Source organism: Pistacia vera, unplaced genomic scaffold, assembly GCF_008641045.1.
Source record: "Pistacia vera cultivar Batoury unplaced genomic scaffold, PisVer_v2 Contig192, whole genome shotgun sequence".
NCBI lineage: Eukaryota > Viridiplantae > Streptophyta > Magnoliopsida > Sapindales > Anacardiaceae > Pistacia > Pistacia vera.
This window is the reverse complement of record NW_022195993.1, coordinates 315,506-341,330: the sequence shown is the minus strand read 5'-3', so window position 1 is coordinate 341,330 and position 25,825 is coordinate 315,506. Positions and strand designations below refer to the sequence as shown.

The 25,825-nt window shown below is 37.3% G+C and overlaps 2 pseudogenes; both read left to right on the top strand.

Annotated features, from left to right (window-relative positions):
* The first annotated feature begins 5,881 nt into the window (after positions 1 to 5,881).
* On the top strand, positions 5,882 to 16,390 carry LOC116127511 (annotated as a pseudogene).
* A 416-nt stretch (positions 16,391 to 16,806) lies between these two features.
* On the top strand, positions 16,807 to 25,521 carry LOC116127510 (annotated as a pseudogene).
* The last annotated feature ends 304 nt before the right edge of the window (positions 25,522 to 25,825 follow it).

Genomic DNA, 25,825 nt, shown 5'->3' with positions numbered 1-25,825 from the left:
CAAGACTAATGTTACATATCTGAACATGAAACTCGTAAAATATCGTAATGAACAAGATCATACAAGACAAATATTTGTTCAAGATAAAGAAGAACGATCTTATTCATAAAGGTTACAAGGAAAACTTTACAAGTAAAAGAAATGGAAAATTAAGAGTGAGTTTGGAATTAATGGTAATACGGGCGAAGATGTTCAGCATATAAGCTCGCGGTACTTTGGAACCATTAAGCCTCTTGAGGTGATACGGTCTAGGTCGAATTACCTTGGCAATGCGGTATGGACCTTCCCAGTTAGGTCCCAGTATCCCCACACTCTTGTATCGAGAAGGACTTCTTTCAGAACTAGGTCATCGACCTAAAAGTTTCTTCTCTTGACCTTAGAGTCGAAGAACCTTTTCGCACGCTGTTGGTAGGATGCTATCCTTAACCGAGTCTTGTCACAGTGCTCTTCAACTAGGTCTAGACTTGCACGTAGAAGTGCTTCATTGTCTGTTTCATTGAATAGGTCTCTCTGGAGCGAACCAGTCCCTACTTCCACTAGATCATAACCTCGCGGCCACATACTAGCGAAAAGGGCGTTTATGAAGTATGGGTTCTCGGAGTTGTTCTATATGCCCATAGAACTTCTAAGAGGTTATTGACCCAATTGCCCTTGGCAACGCCAAGCTTAGCCTTCAGAGTGTGTTTGATGGTTTTGTTGACAGCTTCAACCCGACCATTGGCTTGCGATCTTGCGACTGAAGTGAACTTTTTATGGATCCCCAGCTCATCGCAAAACTGCTTGAATTCCTCATTGTCGAACTACTTTCCATTATCAGAGATAAGTGTATAAGGAATCCCGTAGCGGCACACTATATTTTTGAAGATGAAGTTTTGAGCTTCTTAGTAGTGATCGCGGCCAAGGGCTTAACCTCAGCCCATTTGGTGAAGTAATCTACCGCGACCACATTATACTTGATGCTCCCCTTTCCAGCTGGCATGGGCCAATAAGGTCAATTCCCCATGTGAAAAATGGCCAAAGGCTAGTCATTGTCATTAGCTAGTGGGAAGGAGCTCACGGGATATTCACGAACCGCTGGCACTTGTCACACTTTTTAAAAAAATTGAAAGTATCTTCCTAAAGTGGAGGCTAATAGTACCCTTGGTAGACAATTTTATTGGCGAAGGATCGTGCGGCAGTGTGATTACCACAGATCCCTTCAAGTGTCTCCCTCATAATATAGTTTGCTTCTTCGTCGGTTAGACATTAGACGAGAGGGGTGCTAAACCCTTGCTTGTATAACTAGTCTCTGATGAGTGTGTAACGAGCAGCTCTAGTGTACAGGATTTTTTCCTTACTTTTGTTACTGGGCAAAGTCTCATCTCGGAGATACTGAATGATTGAAGTCATCCAGGAAATTGACTCTGTTGTAGCTACGGTCTGCTCAGGTAAGCTGATACTAGAAATCTCTATGTGTCGAACTAGAATACTTTCTGGCACAAATGAGTCTAGCGACAAGGCTATTCTTGCCAAGGTGTCCGCGACAGAATTATTGTCTCTCGGGATTTTCTTGATCGTGAAGTGTTTGAAAGGCTTGAGTGTAGTCTTAGCTTTCTTCAAGTAGCTAATCATGTTCTCTTCCTTGGCTTGATATTCTCCTAAGATCTGATTAACAACCAGCTGGGAATCGCTGATTATAAGTTGCATAAATTTAGTGTTTTTAGGTTTGTTTTTATAGCCTTCTAGTTAATTTCTCATTTGTTTTATGTGTTTTGATGTTAGTTTTTGTTAAGTTTGAAATATGAATAGTTAGCTATTGATTTGGAGAATTTTTGTAATTTTCAGGCATTAATTGAGTAGATTGGAGCATTGGAATGAAATTGGAATTCAAAGCTTGAAGAAATTGAGATTAGCTGACAAGTTTGAAGGCCATGGCCTTCAAACTTTCATGGCCTTGCCTTGGTGGTTCACCACGGCCGTGGTGGTGGAATGAAGAAAAAATAACGAGGACAGGAAACACCATGGCCTAGGCTATGGTGACGTACATTTGGACACGGCCAGGGCTGTGTCGAACACTTTTAGGGTTTTTATTAGTTTTTCTTTCATTTTTCACTTAGGACTCTTTTGGGTATTTAGGGGTAATTAAGATTACTCCTTGGGGAGGCCGAATTTGACCTGATTTTGTGTAACAAAAGAGAAAGGAGAATCAAGAACAAAATTCATCAAAGAGTTTGTTTTTACTTTTCAATATGATTTATTTCTTGAATTCTACTCTTGTTTCTTTTATTATGAACTAATTTTCTCAGGCTAAGACTAGGGTTAGTCTATTTATGGATCTGTGATCAATCTTTTACTGTTTGGTCAGTGAATTATTTTTCTAATGATGAGTTTATATTATGTGTTTAATGTTATTAGGAACTTAATCAATTTCTGATAGAATTGTTTTGTGTGATTGAGACCGAGAGGAGATATCACATGAGTGCTCTAGTAAATATAGGCCATAGATTAATTGGATATAGAGATATATGAATTGATACATGAAATAGTCATAGGCAAGATTAACTTGTGCTGAAAGCTAGAGGATTTCACAAAGCTTAATGCTCGTCTATTTCATTAAATCTATATAGAGATATCTAGGTTGTGAAATAGAAGTAGAATTAATATTACTTGAGAGAGAATATTGGTTAACCTAGGAAATCCCGTTATCACATTAATTAAATAAATTCATTGACCATAGTAAATTGAGGGGTGCAGAGAAGTTATAGATGAGCCTGAAGTCTTAGCCATTTTCTTTCATTAAATTCTTAATTTTAGTTTTACTGCAATTCGTTTCTAATATTTCAGATTTTAGTATTTTCAGTTTTAAAGATCACCATTCCAAGTTTTGATTATCTAGATAAAGTTAACACTAATTAATATTTCAGTACTTGTTTACGCAATCCCTTGGGTACGATAACCTGTATTTTGTTATACTATATTACTTGAGACTAGTGCACTTGCTAGTAGTTGTTGCAAATGACACAACAGCTGACAATATTGATCGCACTCGATCCCATTTATCTCGCTAATTGCAAACCAACGAGTAGTACTTCATATTCGGTCTCGTTGTTCGTAGCTTGGAACCCAAATCGAAGAATTCCATGGATGCGAGTCCCCTCGGGACTGAGGAAGAGAAAACCTGCCCCGGCTCTTTTCCTGTTCGAGGAACCATCGACATAGAGGCTCCAAGTTAATAAGTCTGAACGATTTCCTGGATGACTTCGCTGGCTTGTTGCTCGGATTCCTGATTCGGTTGGTACGAGAATTCCGAAATGAAGTCGGCAACAGCCTGCCCTTTATTAGTTGCTTTCGGTCTGTAATGTAGATCGAATTGACTTAGTTCCATTGCCTATTTGAGTAACTTACCTGAAGCTTCCGACTTCTAAAGAACATGCCTGAGCGGGTAGTTGGTCAGAACATGGATTGTGTGGGCATGGAAATAAGGTCGCAACTTCTTGAAGGAGATCAGCAGGGCATAAGCTAATCGCTCTATTTTTGGATACCGTATCTCCGCGTCCAATAGTCGCTTGCTTGCATAATACACTAGCCATTGAACTGTACCCTCTTTCTGAATGAGAGTTGCGCTGACCGCATGCTGAGAAACGGACAGGTATAGGAATAGAATTTCCTTAGGAAGAGGCTTGGACATGAGAGGTGGTTTTTCGATGTGTTCTTTTATGCTCTAAAAAGCCTGCTCATACTCTAGAGTCCACTCAAACTTCTTGTTGGCCCTGAGTATATTAAAAAATGGCAAGCAACGGTTTGTTGCTCTCGATATGAAGCAACTAAGAGCCGTTATTCTCCCATTTAGGCTCTGAACCTATTTTCAGTTGGTCGAGCTTTTCATATTAAAGAGAGCTTAGATCTTCTCAAGGTTGATTTCGATTCCCTTCTGGTTAACCATATACCCTAAAAACTTTCCTGAGGATACTCCGAATGAGCATTTAAGAGGATTGAGCTTTATCCTGTACCTTCGGAGTATGTTGAACATCTCACCGAGATGCACTATGTGATTTGAAGCGACATGCGACTTGACCAGTATGTCATTAATGTAAACTTCCATCGACTTTCTGATCTACTCAAAAAACATACAGTTAACCAGCCGCTAGTAAGTTGCCCTAGCGTTTTCTAGGCCGAAAGGCATGACCTTGTAACAATACAGTCCCCGATCTATAATGAATGAGGTATGCTTTTCGTCTGACGTGTACATCGAGATCTGATTATATCCCAAGTAGACATCCATAAAACTCAGCAGCTCGTGCTCGGAGATAGCATCAACGAGCTGGTCTATCCTTGGCAAGGGAAAACTGTCCTTCAGACAGACTTTGTTTAGGTCAGTGAAGTCGACACAGGTTCGCTACTTGTCATTGGGCTTCTTTACCAATATCGGATTGACAACCCAGCTTGGGTAAAGCGCTTCTCGAATGGACCCGTTCAAAAAGAGCTTATCTACCTTAGTTTTCAAGGCAGCATAGCGCTCAAGGTCTATGGCTCTTCTCTTCTGGCGAACCGGTTTGACTGCACCGTCAATCTTGAGTGCATGACATATGACATTCAGGCTGATCCCGATCATGTCAGCATGAGCCCATACAAAAACATCGACGTTCTTTCTGAGGAAGCTTGTCAGGCTTTTGGTGAGCTGGGGGTTGAGATTACTCCCGATTCTCAATACTCGGGTCGGCTCATTTTGATTGACTGACACCTCAGATAGGTCCTTAACTGGCCCACTGTGAGGGCACTCTTGTATGCAAGGATCCATGTTGTCCTCTATTGGGTCGGGCTGTGGCTCGATTCTGCTAATCGCCATAGCTTACTCGGGGATGCCTATTGGCCTTCCTTTTCCCTTGCACGCCATCTGCACTGCTCTTATGTAACAGTCGCGAGATTCGTGTTGAGATCATTTTACCTCCCCAATCCTTGTCGAAGTGGAGAACTTCATTTTCATATGGTAGATGAAGGTGACTGCCTTGAAATTTCGTAGTAAAGGTCGTCCCAGAATGTCATTGAAGGCGGACAGACAGTCTACTACCAAAAACTTCGTCATTTTGGTCATTTCGTTGGTTTCACCCAACGTGACCAGGTGTGAGATCATTCCCCTAGGAATCAGATGATCCCTAGTAAAATCATAGAGAGGGATGAAGGCAAGCTTCAGTTATGTCTTGTCCAATTACATTTTTTCGAAAGCTCGTTGAAACAGGATATTCACGGCGCTTCCATTGTCCACTAACATTTTGTGGACTTCGCACCGACCTATTTCAGGCACGATGACGAGTGCATCCTCATAGGGATGATGCAGTCGCACCGCGTCTTTCTCAGAAAAGGTAATCTCCTCTTCCCTGCAAACCTTAGTGGGTCACGGCGTCGTGCTCATTGCACTCACGGGGTCATGACGAGCTTCTTGAGTATACCTCTCCTAGGCACCTCGAGAATTCTTCGAGAGGTGCAGTCCTCCAAAGATGATTCCTACGCAGTAGAGACCCTTGCGACCACGACGCTTCTTCCCTTGTTCCTCTTGTTCCTTTTCCCGCACGAGAGTCGGACCATCAACATACTCTTTGAAGTGCCCCTGCTTGATGAGGTCTTTGATTGCTTGCTTGAGATTCCGACACCTATCGGTGTGATGCCTATTATCCCGATGATAGCGGTAGTATTTTTTGCTGTTCTTGGCTGAGGGGGGATTCTTCATGGGCTCTGGCTCTCCGAGCAGGTTGGCCTCCTCTGACTTATCTAAAATAGCCAACACTGAGGCATTCAAATGAGTGTATTGACTTTTTTCGAGATCGCGACGAGGAACTCGAGCATAAGATTTTTTGTGCTCAAATCGCTGCTTCTTTCCTTTTCGCTGATCGTCATTAGCCCATCTATGATTAGCCCTTCTACTATTCTCCCCCCGGTTGGGAGCATTAGTCGAGGGACCAGGGTCGTGGCGATTAAGAGTGGCCACGGAATTTTCAATTCGGAGATATTTCTCAGTGAGGTTGTAGAAGCGAGTGAGGGAAACATTGTCCTCAGATTGCAGTTCCTTCCACAAGTCAGTCTGTGGGCGAACTCCCGTGATAATGAGAGTTTGAACGGACTCCTCGGGAGTATGAGCCACTTTATGGAGTTCCTTGAGGAATCTGTCTATATAAGATTGGAGGGGTTCATTCCTCTCCTACTGTATGTTGCTCAGATAGCTCAACGACATCGAGAACTTCTTGTTCGCTTGGAAGTGTCTCAAGAATGATGAGCTCATTTGAGGCCACGAGCTAATTGACCCCGCGGGAAGCGATCTGAACCAGCGCTTGGCATGAGCAGTTAGGGTTACTGCTAAGTAGCAACATTTGGCCGAGTCGGAGACTTGGTAGACTTCCATGAGGTCATTGAACTCGTAAAGATGATCCTACGGATCTAAATTCCCATCGAATGCCTGCACGTCGGGCATTTTGAATCTCGATGGGAGAGAAGCAACTAAAACTACTAGAGAAAAGGGAGACACCTGTGTGACCTTCCCATGCTCATTCTGCTGAGCTTTAAGCTGATCCAAAGCTCGCTGTAGTTCCTCAATCTAAGGCAGCGGAGCTGCCAGAGGATCATTTTCCGCAATATGGGTTCGACCCTTACGGTTGCGGCTGAGGAAAGACCGCAAATTAGGCTCTTCCTCAACTCGGTCGGAAGCTCCGGCGAACCTTCACATGCGCTGGCTGGGGCCGTGTGAAGGCATTGAATGGCTCAAGGAGTTTTTTTTTATCTTTGCGATGGTCAAAACCGACCCGTGGACGATGGGGGTTTCTCGCATGATAACGGTCGAGGTTATCATTTCAGCGATATTGAGAATCTCCCTGCCTTGTACTTTTGTGGGAGTACCCATACGACATGGCGTGGGATGGCTGATGCTGCGACAAGTCGCCGAGTCGCAATGCCATGGGTATTGTACCCGTTGCACAACCGATGTTCACTAGTCCCTCGAAGCCCTTCGGTCCATTGCTCGCCACTTGCTTTCCTTTACTTTTGCGCAATGCAGTGCGTGCGGTACGGGCTTTTGCCCTTTTCCGCGTTTTCACATGACCTGCAAGCGTCTTTGGCGGTGGCACTGCTTCATTGGATTTTGGTGGTAGGACCCGATCCAAACGGTCCAGCCTTTGGTTAACCGTCTGGAGAGTATTATTGAACCTCTCTAGATAACTCATCACGGTTGGGTCGAGCTGTGAGCTTGAAGGAATATCCGCCATGATACTTTGTTGGACTGGCGGCACTTCGGGAGAGATGTCATTCTATACCCGGGGGATTTCCTCATTGTCAAGGTCAGTTCGCTCAGTTTCGAAACCGCGAGCCATTTGCTGATGGGTAGGATCGATTGGTCAGAGGTTTCTGATGAAGAGCAGATACTAAATCAGGCTCTCCTTCTAGAGCCAAACTGTTGATGCTTGATTTTGACACCAACGACTCACACGTGCAAGGTGCTAAGCAGGCTTAAAAGTTACACGTGATGTGGAAATATGTAGCAAGAGAATAAATAAAAGATGGTTTTTAAAGTGGTTCAAATGCTCAAAAGTGAATCTTACGTCCACTGTAATTGTATTAATCGATAGTTATAGTCAGGTTGTATGTAGCGAGCTGAGTTACAATCTAGAGAGAATATATATATATATATATATATATATAGNCATTTTAATTTTATTTTACTCAATATCTTGATCCGTCTTCATCATCGTTTGTGCAATTATTCTTATTTCCAAATATTAAGCTAGTACTATCTGTATAATTTTATGGTTTGTAATGGAGAAAAAATATGATATATAGCATTGGCGAATGAATTGAGGAAAGTAGCAAATGGGTATTTGATTTTTTCTGCATATCTGTGAAGGAAGGTGTTATTGTTGTTATGGTAAAAAGGCAAGAAAGTTAGTGTAGTGAAAGAAATGAAACAGTAGAAGAAGTAGCGCATTTATGGTATTAAAATTTGATTTACTTTGTTCTTTAAAAGGGTTCCTGATTCTAATATCTGCCATGAATCTCAAGGTTTACTGCATCAATGATTAAGTTTCTTGAGAGAAACGGGTTAATAGGACGGTGGGGTCGAAACCCTTATCAGTTCCAGGTGTTGGCTCAGGTAATGGGTCCCAGCTGCTGCTCATTGCCCAAACCAATGTACAATGTCACTGACAAACAGGTGGATCATTCCTCCTCTCTCTCTCTTTTCTTTTATTTTTCTTTTGAAATTGTGTAAGTAATTTAGTAGTAAGTTTATACTGGCCTGGCCTGCCACCACAGATCTGTGGTGGGTTTTAATGACCCTACTGATATGTGGCCCATCAGCCTCATTAATCTGTACCGTTCATTTTTTAGTGGGCCATGTTTTGGTGGTCACATTGAATGATTGGGTCTCATTGAGAAAAATGTGGAATCTCAGAGTTTTGAGTTTTTCATCCCTCCCAACTCTCCAACCCATTTCTCTCTTCCCTTCACTTCAATAACCCTTTTTTAGTTTTGCCTATCTCTTCTTGCTTTCTCAGAGGATATTCCTCATTTCTTCAGGTTTCTTTAGTGAATCATTAAAGGTAATCTATGGGGGTAAGGGTAACATCACCGACAACTGTCAAAGGAATATGTTACAATTGTACAGCACTAAATTAGAATTATCAACTGTGTTTGTATTTTCTTCCCAGGAATCGTCCAAAAATAGTTTACATACTTTCTAATTTTTGATACAAAGTACTGCAACCAAGACAAATTATCATACCCTTAATTTGAAAACAAAAGATTATCAATTTATGGAGAACAATTGTGAAATGACAATAAACCATCGTTAGATAATTTGATAGTAAAAGAGTAAAAATAATATTCATAAACTTATGAGTTTGAGTTCCCCAAACCCTCGGATGATTATCAGGGCTCTTACTTTGTTGATAATTCTAAAATTCTGAAGGATTAGTTGATTAGCCTACAAGCTGACGGGTGATTGGGTCACCTCACAATAAACGTTTCTTCTTCTTAACTTCATTTATTTTGCTGTGGCATGCTTTTACTCCATCATTATTGGATTTTCTTCAATTAATATCCATTAAATCCGTCTGAACTACCCCCATTAATTATGATGAATTAGCTTGAATTTAAGTTAAATGCAAGAAGAGTTGAAGGTAAGAGTTGTTAATCCAATTTAAGAGCACATGTTTTGGCATTTAATTGGATTTAGTAGAATAGGTGTGGGGAAATGGGGTGTCATACCAACACCATCATCACAGAATTGAAGTGGTCTAGCTCGTACCCCCTTGTTTTGCACATGGAAATGAACCCCAATCTGTACTACAAAATTGGTCCCTCCAACACAAATCAAATCTTGTAGCTGTAATATGGTATATGATTAGACTATATAAAACATCTGGAGGTTGAACAAACAAGTCGGTATCGATTTAGGATATAAAAAGTGTTTGCTTATTAGAAATCATCACCAAATTCCTATTAATTCAGTTGGCCCAGAAGAAAAAGAAAAAGAAAAATCTCTTAATGCCACTATCAAACTCTTCATTTTGGGCCCAGAAAATCTATTAATCTCTCACTAGGTTCTTGATCATCATAATAATAATAATAACATTGACGTTTCATTTCATTCACACAAAACATCAAACATGTGGCGAGCTATCTACTTCCATTAAGGCGTGCAGGTTGGTGGAAGCTCAGACAAGTAAAATTTGTCGAAGAAACTCCAAACCCACCAACATTATCACACCATTCAAGCCCTTTAGCTGGATGAAGGATAAATGCATTGCATGTTTTTCAGTCACTGTAGTGTAAGTTACCATAGAGATCAACCTAGAACAATGATGCAGATTGCTTCTTCTTTTTTAACCCTTTTGGTATTCTTGTCCTGTCAATTAATGGGCAGATACATATAGAGAATGTAAGGTCCTTTACAAAGGCAATGACACCACACAAATCACAAGAGCCAATTGCACATGATGTAACAGTAAAGTTTTGCCAAAAGTGATGGCTTTTGTGATCTTGGCAAGTGTGATGTTGGGTACCAATTAAGTAACACTCCCGCAAAGAGATACAATACAATACGCACAACAAGAACACTCTCAAATCCCTATACATTCCCCTCCTCAACCCTATCTTTTTATTCTTCTTTTAACGCCATACCATAATCCAAGAATTTTTACAGCAATTTATACGTCTGTGATTGGACAAAATAGATCATGAATTCGAACTACTTTATTCGCTGATAGAGATGACGACTGAAAGATATGTCAAACCGTTAACTTTAGAGCCTCGACGATTAGTAAATATATGCATAAATTGGCTTAGTTATCCAAAAGCCAATGGTCAAATTACCAAGTAACTAAGATTCATAATAAATTAATAAATTAATGATGTAGTTGAAGGCTACATTAAGAACACGTTTAAGAATAATAAAAAGTTAAAATTTGGTTGTAGAAGAGGTAAGATTAATATATTAATCATTTGGGTTTTTTTTTTTTTTTTTTGGAAGATAAACATGTTGGTGTTGATTTTGTCTGGCTCTGGACTGTGTAACAATGGGAGACAGGTCCTTTATAATCTAATAAATGTGTGTCTCTTCGTTGAGTCATTTTCATGGCTACTTTCATTATCTAATATCTATTATTTCTTCTATAGTAAGCAAAGTGAAAATATGATATGATTTTTACAATTTTATCATATTTTACCTATAACATAAAGTAAAAAAAATCTCACTTGAAATCCATGATTTTAGGTAAATTTATCACATTGAAGATGTTGTGGATTTTCAATGATGTTTTAAGAGTATTGATTGGCAAAGCCAGAGTGTTTGGATGAAAAGAAAGTGAGAGAAAATCAAGGTGGTCAAACATCCAGAAGTTGTATTCGCCCCCTATTAGAAATATTTTTGTTGGTCCCAACTGGGACCCATAGAGTAAACACATAGCTATCACTTGATATATAAATTAATAATTTTTTATACATCAAAATTATATATACATGACTAATTAGAGGCTTTAAAGCTTTCTATACCACATTAACTATGAGCTATTCTTTATAACATTAATTTCTAGTTATAAGTTAGGCTGATAATGTTATTTTCAACAGTTCTTCCTTATAGCACATTAACTATATCAATTGTACAATGCATTAAGTTCAATGTTCTTAAAAAAAAAAAAAAAAAACCTCAATAAATAATAATTTATTAATTATACAATCAAAATATATCGATTATTAGTAATTTTCATAATTTCAAAAATATTAATTTGTCGAGGTTTAACTAATATAATAAATGTTAGGCAGCAAAAAATCATCCGTGCCCCAAATAAGAAACGGACCTTAGTGAGGAAGAGGTCAGCCTAAGCCCAAAGAGGCCCAAGCCAGATTAGTCCTATTTGATACGAATACGGCCTGTCCAAACAATCTGGGCACGGGCCTCCAGTTCCAGTTCACTTCCTAGGCCCATAGGTAAGTTCAGAGCCCACGGCCCCATTATAACTTTCCCGTTCCTGATCAATCTCTTATTCGAAGTCACTTCCTGTTCCTGATCACTTTCTACTTAAAGTGGTTTTCTTGTTCAAATCACCTTCATATTCGGACGGAGGTAAGACAGCTCACCACCACCCTAACTCTTCTAGTTTTGCATCAGAGTTATACTAGGACTTCTACTCCCACCAGGATTGGGAGACCAGATAGTCGCCATATAAACACAGGGTCAGCCTCTCACAAGAGACAAATTACATTACACCTTCACACCCGAATCTCCTACTTGAGAGTTTCACATCACCACCGTAGTCACAGTCTCCGACTAGACTTTCGATAACCTCTTTACTCCCAACTCTCACTATACTAGCCTCTTTCAAGCCTTGCTAACTTGAGCGTCGGAGTGCCTACGGCAAACATCACCCCGGTATTCCCCGTTCGCTTCACGCGTTGTTTCTCTACGTTACAGGTGCAGCGGATCCTAGTGGCCTCAACCTCACGGGATCAAACCCCATTCCGTACAGGTAGATTTTTGTCACAATAATAAATTATTTATTTAAAATCAAAGTTTATCATAAGTTCTATATAGAATTCCTTAAAAATTTATATTAAAAAATAATATAACGAAAAAGGAATTATTCGGAGGATCAATGAATAACACTTGTATGGTCATTTTTCCTCTTTCCGATTCTCGATTTAATTGGAAACTGCAAAATAAGTAAAACATTTTGGATTATAAAAAATAATAGGGAATATAGAGAACTGAATTATGTCTTAAAATTTGGAAATGCATTTTATTGAGTGCGTGATATGTACTTGAGCGGTCATATCCAGAAATTTAGGAGGAGACAACACTTAAAACTTGATGACGCTCCTTCGTCAAAAAAAATCAATCACGTGTTGCATGACAGACAACGAGAGTGAGTGACAGCATGGGAAGTGGTTTCACCAAAATATGAGGCGCGTGGATCTCTTGCCATCAGTGCTGTCTAGTTGGCAGACAAAAATATTCAATTTGAAGTGATGTGACTCGCCATCAGCACCTGTTGCTATCGGTATCTTGTATGACGTCAGCCCTAACTCATAAATGCAAAGATACCAACTGTCTCTACTTTGATGCGTCAACCTGCAAATTATTCCTCTTTCTCTCTTTTTACCTTTTTTACATAAATCAATTTCTCATTATATTACCGTATTATCACTAAATTAAAATATCTCTATAATTAATGACAAATAACCTTCATTTCACTAATCAATTAGGGTTTAGCTTAATTTTTTTTTTTTTATTAAGAATCTTGAGTTTATTTGAAGTGGGTTTTTAAATTATTTGCTAAATCACAAAAGCCAACTCAAATCCCCAGCTTTTCATGGTTTCGGTCTAAATCATGGTTTTTAGCTCAAAATCACATTGTATTGGGCTTTGGTTGCTAACCATAGCCCAACATTTAGGAGAATAAAAATGTCAGAGGTGTGCTAGCGTCTTATAGAAGATGATCAGTTCTGTTTTGGTTAGAAATCTGTTTGTGGTTTACCCGACGAGTGTGAGATTTTCTGTTCATGTTTTCAAACTTACAAAAATATAAGATACAGCTTATCATATAGATGTATATGTGTGAGTAAAGTCTGATATAAACTGATGAGCTCATAAATTTGTAGTTTCCAGTTAATAAAACCCATTAGCTAAGCACAACTGGAGTCTGGAGGATACCATCATGAAGCCGAATTGACTGAATGGACCTACAGAGTTTGGCTTCTTGTGAATTTACAGATATTGGTGTCGGTCAAAATTTAGTACCAACCACTGATCTCATACTCTAAGTGGGACACTTAAAACTTTCCAATGGACTACTACTGTAAGAGATACAGGAGAAAATTAAATAACGGCGGCAAGCTATCTTTATCAAGTATCAACTAAAAAAATCATGTAATCTCTATATATATGTTGAGTTGTCGACAGATTTAATAGATTGGAGGGTAACCTATCTTCTTCAATGGCGTTTCGGTACTGGAAAACAATAAGAGCAAAGAATGTCGTCTGAGAAAAGGCAACAAATTAGCGAATGAGCTCTTCACAATGGCGCACAGTATAGGTCCCCATCGTAGCAGTACTATTGTACTGCACAGAACAGAAACTATCAGTCGTCTGCTGGCACCACCCCCCATTCAATACGCAATATGTACAATAACATCTTTGAAAATGGTTTTTCTGTTAATTTCATCAGTGAAACTTAATTACAATACATGCATAGTTCAATGGCATTTTATTAGTATACACACCACGAAATATAGAAAAGTTGAAGCTTTTAGTTCTTGTATAATTCATAGTGAACTGTGCGAGATCTGACGCCATTCATGGAAGAATAATTCTGATTCACTATTCTGAGCTTTTTTTTTTTCTCAAATGGACGTCAAGTAATTTCACTTTCCTTTAGTAAAAAATGGTTGAACGCCAAGGAGGAAAGAAAGATGAACAAAGAAAGAAAGAAAGAAGTATATTTGTGAGCATCCCATGTTGTTCCTTTTTCACGATTCTGATAAGAGCAAATTAACACCCATGTAAAAAGTGAAGAGACAAGGAGAGGAAGAAATTCATGATTTTTTATAAGTCCATTAAATTATCCTCCAAAATTCTTTAATCTCTTAAAATTGGGTTGTGGTTGAATGAGTATATATAATTTGTACAACACAAAGATCAAATGTCACATTATGCATCAAGTATTGATCAGATATAACATTAAATCAGACAAAGCATTTGGTATGAATCTTTCTAACTACCAAAGTACGGCTTACCAATACAATAAAAAAGAAAAATTTCCCTCCATTAATGATTAATCCACGGATGAAGACCTTGAATCATTTTCCTTTGACGAAAAAAAAACACAGTATTCATCAAGAAACGTCTGCCAAACCATTTTAATTATAAGTAAAGAAAGAAACCTCCTATGAATACAAGGAAAGATGAGGACTGGACTGGAATGGATTCTGGGTTCAACTTTATTTAAGTGGTGGAGTAACATCAGCTGTATAATCCAAACTGAAGGCGAATCCTAAGGTAATTAGCTGAGATTAGAGGTAATTAAATGGAAGAAGGCAAAGGCAACTACTGGAGGAATCCCAAGTCTCCCAGCAAAGGTGCAGAAGAAAGGCAAAGGCGATAAGGCAAAATGAAATGATTACTTGAATGGAGAGGGACCCCATGATAATCTTTCCTTTCCTAATTCTCTCAATTTTTTGACTTGGGATTGGGTCCCACACCGCCACCTTGTCTTTATGGATTGAATGTAAAAGAGCACCCACGTGGAGTCTGAACCAAGGGGCTGTCCAACCACAATAAAAAGGAGCCCTTCTTCCAGATTCATTAATATTTTTTTTTCTTTTTAAAAAATAAAATAAAAACAATTTCTTTTTCTAAAAAATTTGCTTTTAAAAAGCTCACCCATATAATTCCACTATTACTCTTTGTTGCTTAAAGCTTTGCTAGCAATTCCTTCTCCTTATCCTCTCTCTCTCTCTCTTCTCTTACTGATTAATCTCCAAAAATAAATTTATTCAATTAATAAATAAATAATAAAAAAGAAAAGAAACGAAATTATAAGATCACTATTGTATATGTACTCTAGTCTTTAAACAGATAGAGCACCCACAAAGGGATTAAACTAAAAATCTTTGATTCACAGTCTCTCACTAAAAAAGGCATTAGAGAAACAACCTACTACTTTGATGCTATCATGGAAGGGGGAGTCAGTGTTGATCATCAACTCCACCACCACACCACCGCCATAACTTTCCATCCAACTACTTGAAAAGAAAGAAGAAGAACAACCATGGTTCAGTCTCTCACCTTACCTTCACTTCCTATCCTACTAGTACTCCTACATCATGCACTAACACTCAAACCAAACAAACCACAAACACAACACAAACACATACTTCAACAACAAACCGTTCCATTCCTACTCTTCAAATCTCTCCCGAAGACTTCCAAAAACCTCCCTCCTAAAGAACCTCTACTAAAGATAGAACACCAAGGTTGATGGACGTGGCCGCAGAATTCGCATGCCTGCTCTCTGTCCGCTAGGGGTTTTCAGCTTACTCGTGAGCTTGGTCACAAATCTGACGGTTGAAACCATCGAGTGGTTGCTTCAACACCGAGCCTGCAGTGATCGCCGCCACGGGCACTGGCACAATCCTGCTAACTTCACTTCGCTTATATTTCACTACGTAGTCTCCGGCTCCAGCATGTCAGTTCCATCTCAGTTAAGATCTGTAAACTACAACTCAAACTTCTCTATGCACAAGCGTCCGGAGTTTGTTTCCCTGGATTGGTCTCGCGACACACCACAAACATTTCTCAATTTTCAGTCTAACAATTTGAATGCTATGTTGCAAGCCAAGCAAAATTGCGAGATAATAATAATAGTAATTCCTTGATTAACAGAGGCGAGGAGATTTAGGGAGAAAGAGAAGGCCCAACAAGCTATCACCACAGCATCAAATGGGGAATTACTTGTTGGCAGTCAAGTCAGGCGTGCGATTCCGGCAAGTCAATGGTCATGGACATGGTCAATTCGGCTAATTTTTGGATGGTTGCAAAATCGAATAATCCAGTATGAGAATCGGTGACCCAGTATGGACATTTCCTTCAGTTAATAATAGCGCTTTGTATAGAGGCCCTATGTCAAGTGGGTTACTTTTATGAATTTTTCAACCCCTTTGGCCTTATTGGCCTAGCCAACACATTAGGGTCAAGTATTAGCAGCGGTGGCGGAGTGGAGGTAGTGGGCATATATGAAGGCAGTTGAATCATGTTAGCCGGATAAATCCATATAGACCGATTTCCGCACCGGAATCAGAATCGCAAGCAAGTGGATCACATTCACATCACGGTGTGGAGATGATCGGCCCCGATACAACAAGTCATCACTCATAATAACAAGATCAACCCTTTTAATTACTTTGTGTAGTTTGATCGATGTGTAACACACGTGAGTTTGATGTGCCCGAGTTTTTATTATTCCAAATTTTTTTCTTGGTGTGGTTAATATGGGTTGGCCATGGTGGTGTTGTCATTATTTTTGAAGGGAAAGAAAGAAAGAAAGACGTTCTCTTCTACTACGACTACTACTACTACTACTTATTATTTTAACATATGGGTATTCCCTGGTTTGCTAAAAGAGGTCCCTCTCATTTGGGTTTCTTCTTCATTTTTAATTTTATTTTACTCAATATCTTGATCCATCTTCATCATCGTTTGTGCAATTATTCTTATTTCCAAATATTAAGCTAGTACTATCTGTGTAATTTTTGTTGTAATGGAGAAAAAATATGATATACAGACATTGGCGAATGAATTGGGAAAAGTACAAATGGGTATTTGATTTTTTCTGCATATCTGTGAAGGAAGGTGTTATTGTTGTTATAGTAAAAAGGCAAGAAAGTTAGTGTAGTGAAAGAAATGAACAGTAGAATAAGTAGCGCATTTATGGAATTAAAATTGATTTACTTTGTTCTTTAAAAGGGTTCCTGATTCTAATATCTGCCATGAATCTCAAGGTTTACTGCACTCAATGATTAAGTTTCTTGCGAGAAACGGGTTAATAGGACGGTGGGGTCGAAAACCCTTATCAGTTCCAGGTGTTGCTCAGGTATGGGTCCCAGCTGCTGCTCATTGCCCAAACCAATGTACAATGTCACTGACAAACAGGTGGATCATTCCTCCTCTCTCTCTCTCTCTCTCTCTTCTCTTTTTTTATTTTTCTTTTGAAATTGTGTAATTTAGTAGTAAGTAAGTTTATACTGGCCTGGCCTGCCACCACAGATCGGTGGGTTTTAATGACCCTACTGAGTGTATGTGGCCCATCAACCTCATTAATCTGTACCGTTCATTTTTAGTGGGCCATGTTTTGATGGGTCACATTAGAATGTTGGTCCCTTGAGTGAGAAAATTGTGTAATCAACCGGTTGGACCGGCCGGTCCGGTCCGGCTTTTAAAACCATGCTTATAAGTACTTTAACCAAATACGTAATTGCTAAAAATTTCAAATGCTTACAAGCTAAAATTAACTTATAAGCACTTGTTGCTTATAAGCTAATTTTCATAAGCTCATACAAACACCCCCAAAATTAGTACATAAAAAATCTGGTAAATAATGATTTTAAAACACCTTAAAATCAGTCTAATTAAAAATCCCTCAAAACCAACCAAAAAAAACTCTCAAGGCATCTCCAACCCATGCTATTTTGGTGTAAAAAACACCAAAATAGCTTGAAAGAAGTGCTCCAATGCAATGCCATTTTCTGCACCAATTTGGTGCAGATGAACAATGCCACGCCAAATTTGGTGTAACACTGTTCATCCACACCAAATTGGCGTGGCACTGTTTAAATAGTGAAATTTTTTTTTTTTTGGTTATTTGTATTTAAGTTAATTTGATTATTATTTATATTTATATTTATAATAATAAATTCATAATAATGATATAATTAAAAAATGATAAAAAATTAAAAGCAAAACTTTATTCAATACAGATATTAAAGTACAATAACTCAAAATAAAAATTAACACTAATTTAAAAACACTAAAATTAAAAGAAAATACCACATAAACTAAAATAACAATTTAGTATTCTGGTAGATTAGTTCCGAATCTTCTAAGATCATCAAAATATTAGAAAGAACTAAAGTTATTTTGAGATCTTTGACCTTGTTGTTCATATAAACTAAAATAATATTTTTTCTATATTAAATGTAATATTTATTTTATTAAATAAATACTTAATTTTATTAAATTAATATAATTTTTAAAGTAATTATTATTTAATAAAAATATCATTCCTAATCTTTAATTAATATATGTAAAAATAATAAATAAAATAGATTAATTATTTATTGTTATAAAAAATATATATATATATACTCAAAAGAATATCTCTTTTAATATAATATTTGATGTAATGATGAAAGATGTATCAGTATTATACCGGAAAAATCATGTCAATTTGAAGTAATGGGTTAGAGTCGGTGTTAGAAGATTGGTTTTGCGCTTTGGGTGTCGTTTTGTGCTTAGGTGGTGAATTTTGATTGGATATGACCAAGATTAGTTGGATAACATATCCACAACTTGCAACAGTGACAGTGACATTGACATTGACAATATCAATTCTTTGCCAGTTCGTTATTGTCACATACCCTCAACCAATGGAAACTTGCCGTCATCTTCCCAAAATATGTGAATTAATGCAATTATCAAGAATTTCAAAGTCGAAAAAAAATTACTTTGTAAGTTGATATCTTTATAATAGGATTGGAATTCTTTTTTTATTATTTACTTTTATATTTAATTTACTTTTTTTTGAAAATTAATTTTTCAAACATTGTCACAAAGAATATCAATTTTGTATAATACCTTAATGAAGTGAGTAGTGATTCACAATTATACATAAATAATTGTATAATTAAGAGTTTTTCTCCAAAATTTTGGGAGATTAACATTAACATCTCGTATAAAGTTTATGTTAATTAAATATATCGTGTAATGGTTTTAAAGATATTTTAAATAAACATTTGATGACTTTAATCAAACGATTGATAATTTTTACATCTAAGTAATCTATACCAAAACGATCAACCATTTTAATCAAAAATTTCGATTATCTAATCAAAATTACTAGTTATTCGGGTGAAACTTTCAATCGATGGGCCAAAAATTCATAACGGCTCATTCAAAATGTTTTTTTCTACCCCGAGACTGTTACATTTAACTGGACTAATAAAATTGTTATTTGGTGACGCCGACATCAATTTCCCAAACTTAGGAAAAGCTTTTGGTGCCAAACCTTGTGAGTTGGCACTATGCTGAACCCTATTATTGATAATATTCAATCAATTGTCGTATTATTTATAAGACATAAAGTATAAATGTCACTTATATGACATCAATCCAAAATAAATATCTAACACTAGATTTTATTTTTATTATAATCTTATCCCAACATCAAATCAATGAACGAGCGTACCGCTCCTAGAATGATAACACAGTTTGTCTCGACAACGTCAAACATCAGGAATAAAGAAAATCTAAGTGTGGATTATCATTGCTTTTTCCTAGAAAAGGACATTCATCTTTGCTTATGTAATCAAACTCTATTAGTTTTAACGTTTTAAAGCATATTCTATGAAATCAAAACCAAGCTTTAAATAATTCCCATATTCTCTTTTTTTGCTTTATATAAAAAAAAAATATTGATAAATTATTTAAGGCATTTGATATCAATATAACATTGTTTCATCCTCCTTTTATCAATGGGATCAAGGATACATATACTTAAACGTCTATAAATTAATAACCTTGATTACATAACAGTAGTGAATCCAAAAATTTATGTTAGGGCGGGTTAAAATAAAAATTAATTGTACATTAATTTTTTTGTCCATTAATATTTCTGTTAAGGTTGGTCAAAATCCAGAAGTTGTAATTCGCCCCTATTAGATAATATTTTTTGTTGGTCCCAACTTGGGACCAATAGAGTAAACACATAGCTATCACTTGATATATAAATTAATAATATTTTTATACATCAAAATTATATATATACATGACTAAATTATGAGGCTTTAAAGCTATTTCTTATACCACATTAACTATGAGCTATTCTTTATATCAAATTAATTTCTAGTTATAAGTTAGGCTGATAATGTTATTTTCAAACAGTTATTCCTTATATCACATTAACTATATACAATATGTACATGCATTAAGTTCAATGTTCTTAAAAAAAAAAAAAAAAACCTCAATAAATTAATAATTTATTAATTATACAATCAAATAATATATCGATTAGTTAGTAAATTTTCATAATTTCAAAAATATTAATTTGTCGAGGTTTAACTATATATAATAAATGTTAGGGCAAAAAATCATCCGTGCCCCAAATAAGAAAACAGGACCACTAGTGAGGAAGAGGTCAGGCCTAAGCCCAAAGAGGCCCAAGCCAGATTAGTCCTATTTGATACGAGATACGGCCTGTCCAAACAATCTGGGCACGGGCCTCCCAGTTCCAGTTCACTTCCTAGGCCCATAGGTAAGTTCAGAGCCCACGACCCCCATTAATAACTTTCCCGTTCCTGATCAATCTCTTATTCGAAGTCACTTTCCTGTTCCTGATCACTTTCCTACTTAAAGTGGTTTTCTTGTTCAAATCACCTTCATATTCGGACGGAGGTAAGACAGCTCACCACCACCCTAACTCTTCTAGGGTTTGCATCAGAGTTATACTAGGACTTCTACTCCCACCAGGATTGGGAGACCAGATAGTCGCCATATAAACAGAGGTCAGCCCTCTCACAAGAGACAAATTACATTACACCTTCACACCCGAAGCTCCTACTTGAGAGTTTCACATCACCACCGTAGTCACAGTCTCCGACTAGACTTTCGATAACCTCTTTACTCCCTAACTCTCACTATACTAGCCTCTTTCAGCCTTGCTAACTTGAGCGTCGGAGTGCCTACGGCAAACATCACCCCGGTATTTCCCCGTTCGCTTCACGCGTTTGTTTCTCTACGTGTACAGGTGCAGCGGATCGCTAGTGGCCTCAACCTCACGGGATCAAACCCCCATTCCGTACAGGTAGATTTTTATGTCTACAATAAATAAATTATTTAATTTAAAAATCAAAGTTTATCATAAGTTCTATATAGAATTCCTTAAAAAATATTATATTAAAAAATAATATAACGAAAAAGGAATTATTCGGAATGATGCAATGAATAACACTTGTATGGTCATTTTTCCTCTTTCCGATTCTCGATTTAAATTGGAAACTGCAAAATAAGTAAAAACATTTTGGATTATAAAAAGAAATAATAGGGAATATGAGAACTGAATTATGTCTTAAAATTTGGAAATGCATTTTATTGAGTGCGTGATATGTACTTGAGCGGTCATATCCAGAAATTTAGGAGGAGGACAACTACTTAAAACTTGATGACGCTCCTTCGTCAAAAAAATCAAATCACGTGTTGCATGACAGACAACGAGAGTGAGTGACAGCATGGGGGAAGTGGATTTCACCAAACATATGAGGCGCGTGGATCTCTTGCCATCAGTGCTGTCTAGTTGGCAGACAAAAATATGTCAATTTGAAGTTGATGTGACTCGCCATCAGCAACCTGTTGCTATCGGATCTTGTATGACGTCAGCCCTAACTCATAAATGCAAAAGATACCAACTGTCTCTACTTTGATGCGTCAACCTGCAAATTATTCCTCTTTCTCTCTCTTTTTACCTTTTTTACATAAATCAATTTCTCATTAATATTTACGTAATTAATCACTAAAATTAAAATACTCTCTTATAATTAATTGACAAATAACCTTCATTTCACTAATCAATTAGGGTTTAGCTTAATTTTTTTTTTTTTTTTTATTAAGAATCTTGAGTTTATTTGAAGTGGGTTTTTAAATTATTTGCTAAATCAACAAAAGCCCAACTCAAATCCCCAAGCTTTTCATGGTTTCGGTCTAAATCACTGGTTTATTTAGCTCAAAATCACAATTTGTATTGGGCTTTGGTTGCTTAACCATAGCCCAACATTTAGGAGAATAAAAATGTCAGAGGGTGCTAGCGTCTTATAGAAGATGATCAGTTCTGTTTTGGTTAGAAATCTGTTTGTGGTATTACCCAGAGAGTGTAGATTTTCTTGTTCATGTTATTCAAACTTACAAAAATATAGATACAGCTTATCATATATGTATATATGTTTGAGTAAAGTCTTAATGTATAAACTGATGAGCTCATAAATTTGTAGTTTTCCAGTTAATAAAACCCATTAGCTAAGCACAACTGGTGTCTGGAGGATTACCATCATGAAGCCGAATTGACTGAATGGACCTACAGAGTTTGGCTTCTTGTGAATTTACAGATATTGGTGTCGGTCAAAATTTAGTACCAACCACTGATCCTATACTCATAATTGTGATACTCAAACAGTTTCCAATGGACTACTACTGTAAGAGATATAGGAGAAAAATTAAATAACGAGCGAGCAAGCTATCTTGATCAAGTATCAACTAAAAAAATCCATGTAATCTCTATATATGTTGGAGTTGTCGGACAGATATTAATAGATTGGAAGGTAACCTATCTTCTTCAATGGCGTTTCGGTACTGGAAAACATAAGAGCAAAGAAATGTCGTCTGAGAAAAGGCAACAAAATTTTAGCGAATGGAGCTCTTCACAAATGGCGCACAGTATAGGTCCACCATCGTAGCAGTACTATTGTACATGCACAGAACAGAAACTATCAGTCTCTGCTGGCACCACCCAACCCATATCAATATCGCAATATGTACAATATACATCTTTGAAAATGGTTTTTCTGTTAATTTCATCAGTGAAACTTAATTACAAATTACATGCATAGTTCAAATGGCATGTTATTAGTATACACACACGAAATGATGAGAAAAGTTGAAGCTTTTAGTTCTTGTATATATTCATGAGTGGAACTGTGCGAGATCTGACAGCCATTCATGGAAGAATAAATTCTGATTCACTATTCTGAGCTGTTTTTTACTCAAATGGACGTCAAGTAATTTTCACTTTCCATTTAGTAAAAAATGGTTGAACGCCAAGGAGGAAAAGAAAGATAGGAACAAAGAAAGAAAGAAAGAAAGTATATTTTGAGCATCCCATGTTTCCTTTTTCACGATTCTGATAAGAGCAAATTAATCACCCATGTAAAAAGTAGAAGAGACTAAAGGAGGAGGGAAGAAATTCATGATTTTTTTATAAGTCCATTAAATTCAACCTCCAAAATTTCTTTAATCTTCTTAAAATTAGGGTTAGTGGTTGAATGAGTATATATAATTTGTACAACACAAAGATCAAATGTCACATTAATGCAATCAAAGTATGATCAGATATAACATTAAATCAGACAAAGCATTGGTAGTGAATCTTTCTAACTACACAAAGTACTGCTTACCAAATACAATAAAAAAAAAAAGAAAATGTCCCTCCATTAATGATTAATCCACGGATGAAGACTTAAGAATCATTTTCCTTTGACGAAAATAAAAAAAACAGTATTCATTCAAAGAAACTTCTGCCAAACCATTTTTAATTATAAGTAAAGAAAAGAAAACCTCCATATGAATACAAGGGAAAGATGAGGACTGGACTGGAATGGATTCTGGGTTCAACTTTATTTAAGTGGGTGGAGTTAACATCAGCTGTATAATCCAAAACTGAAGGCGAATCCTAAGGTAATTAGCTAGAGATTAAGAGGTAATTAAATGGAAGAAGGGCAAAGGCAGCCACTGGAGGAATCCCAAAGTCTCCCAGCAAAGGTGCAGAAGAAAGGCAAAGGCGAAAGGCAAAATGAAATGATTACTTGAATGGAGAAGGGACCCACATGATAATCTTTCCTTTCTAAGTCTCTCAATTTTTTGACTTGGGATTGGGTCCCACACCGGCCACCATTGTCTTTATGGATTGAATGATAAAAAGAGCACCTCACGTGGAGTCTGAACCAAAGGGGCTGTCCAACCACAATAAAAAGGAGCCCTTCTTCAGATTCATTAATAATTTTTTTTTCTTTTTTAAAAAATAAAAAATAAAAACAATTTCTTTTTCATAAAAAAATTTGCTTTTTAAAGCTCACCCATATAATTCCCACTCATTATCTTTGTTGCTTAAAGCTTTGCTAGCAATTCCTTCTCCTTATCCTCTCTCTCTCTCTCTTCTCTTAGCTATTAATTCTCAAAAATAAATTTATTCAATTAATAAATAAATAAATAAAAAAGAAAAGAAAAGAAATTATAAGATCACTATTATTGTATATGTACTCTAGTCTTTAAACAGATAGAGACCCACAAAGGGATAAACTAAATCTCTTGATTCACAGTCTCTCATAAAAAAGGCCATTAGATGAACAAACCTACTACTTTGATGCTATCATGGAAGGAGGCAGGCAGTGATGATCATCAATCCACCACACCACCCCGCATAACATTTCATTCCACTATCTTGAAAAGAAAGAAGAAGACCAACCAGGTTCATCTTCTCACCCTATCCTTCATTCCTATCTCTACTAGTATCCTCATCATCATGAACTTAAACTCAACTCAAACACAAACCAAACACAAACACAAACACAAACACAACTACTTCAACAACAAACCGTCCATTCTACTTTCAAAATTCTTCGAAGCTTCCAAGAAACCTCCTACTAAAGAACCTCTACTAAAGATAGACACACCAAGGTTGATGGACGTGCCGCAGATTCGCATGCCTGCTCTCTGTGCCGCTAGGGTTTTTCAGCTTACTCGTGAGCTTGGTCACAAATTGACGGTGAAACCATAGAGTGGTTGCTTCAACAAGCCGAGCCTGCAGTGATCGCCGCCCCGGGCACTGGACAATCCCTGCTAACTTCACGTCGCTTAATATTTAACTACGTAGCTCGGCTCAGCATGTCAGTTACCATCTCAGTTAAGATCTGTAAATACAAGCTCAAAACTTCTCTATGCAACAACGTCCGGAGTTGGTTTCCTGTATTGGTTTCTCTCGCAACACACACACAACATTTCTCAATTTCCGCTAACAATTTGAATGCTATGTTGCAAGCCAGCAAGAATTGCGAGATAATAATAATAGATTCCTTGGAGTTATCAGAGGCGGAGGAGAGTTTAGGGAGAAAGAGGAAGGCCCGAAACAAGAGCTATCCCACAGCATCAAATGGGGAATTACTTGTGCAGTTCAAGTACTGGTGCGATTCCGGCAAGTCATGGTCATGGACATGGTCAAATTCCGGCTAATTTTTGGATGGTTGCAAATTCGAATAATCCAGTGATGAAGCCGGTGACCCAGTATGGACATTTCCTTCAGTAAATAAATAGCGCTTTGTATAGAGGCACTGATGTTCAAGTGGGTTTACTTTATGAATTTTTCAACCCTTTGGCGCTTAATGCCTAGTCAAAAATTAGGGTCAAGGTATGGCAGCGGTGGTGGCGGAGGTGGAGGTAGTGGGCATATGAATGAAGGGCAGTTTGACATGTAGCCGGATTAAATCATATAGACACGATTTCCGGCACCGGAATATCAGAATCGCAAAGCAAGTGGATTCACATCACTCACGTGGGAGGGATGAGTCGGCCCGATACAACAGTCAATCAATAATAAAAAAAGATCAAACCTTTAATACTTTGTGGTAGTTTGATGATGTGTAACACACGGAGGTTTGATGGCCCGAGTTTTTATATTCCAAATTTTTTTTTCTTGGTTGTGGTTAAATATGGGTTGGCCATGGGTGGGTTTGTCATTAGGGTTTGAAGGGAAAAGAAAAGAAAGAAAAGGACAGTTTT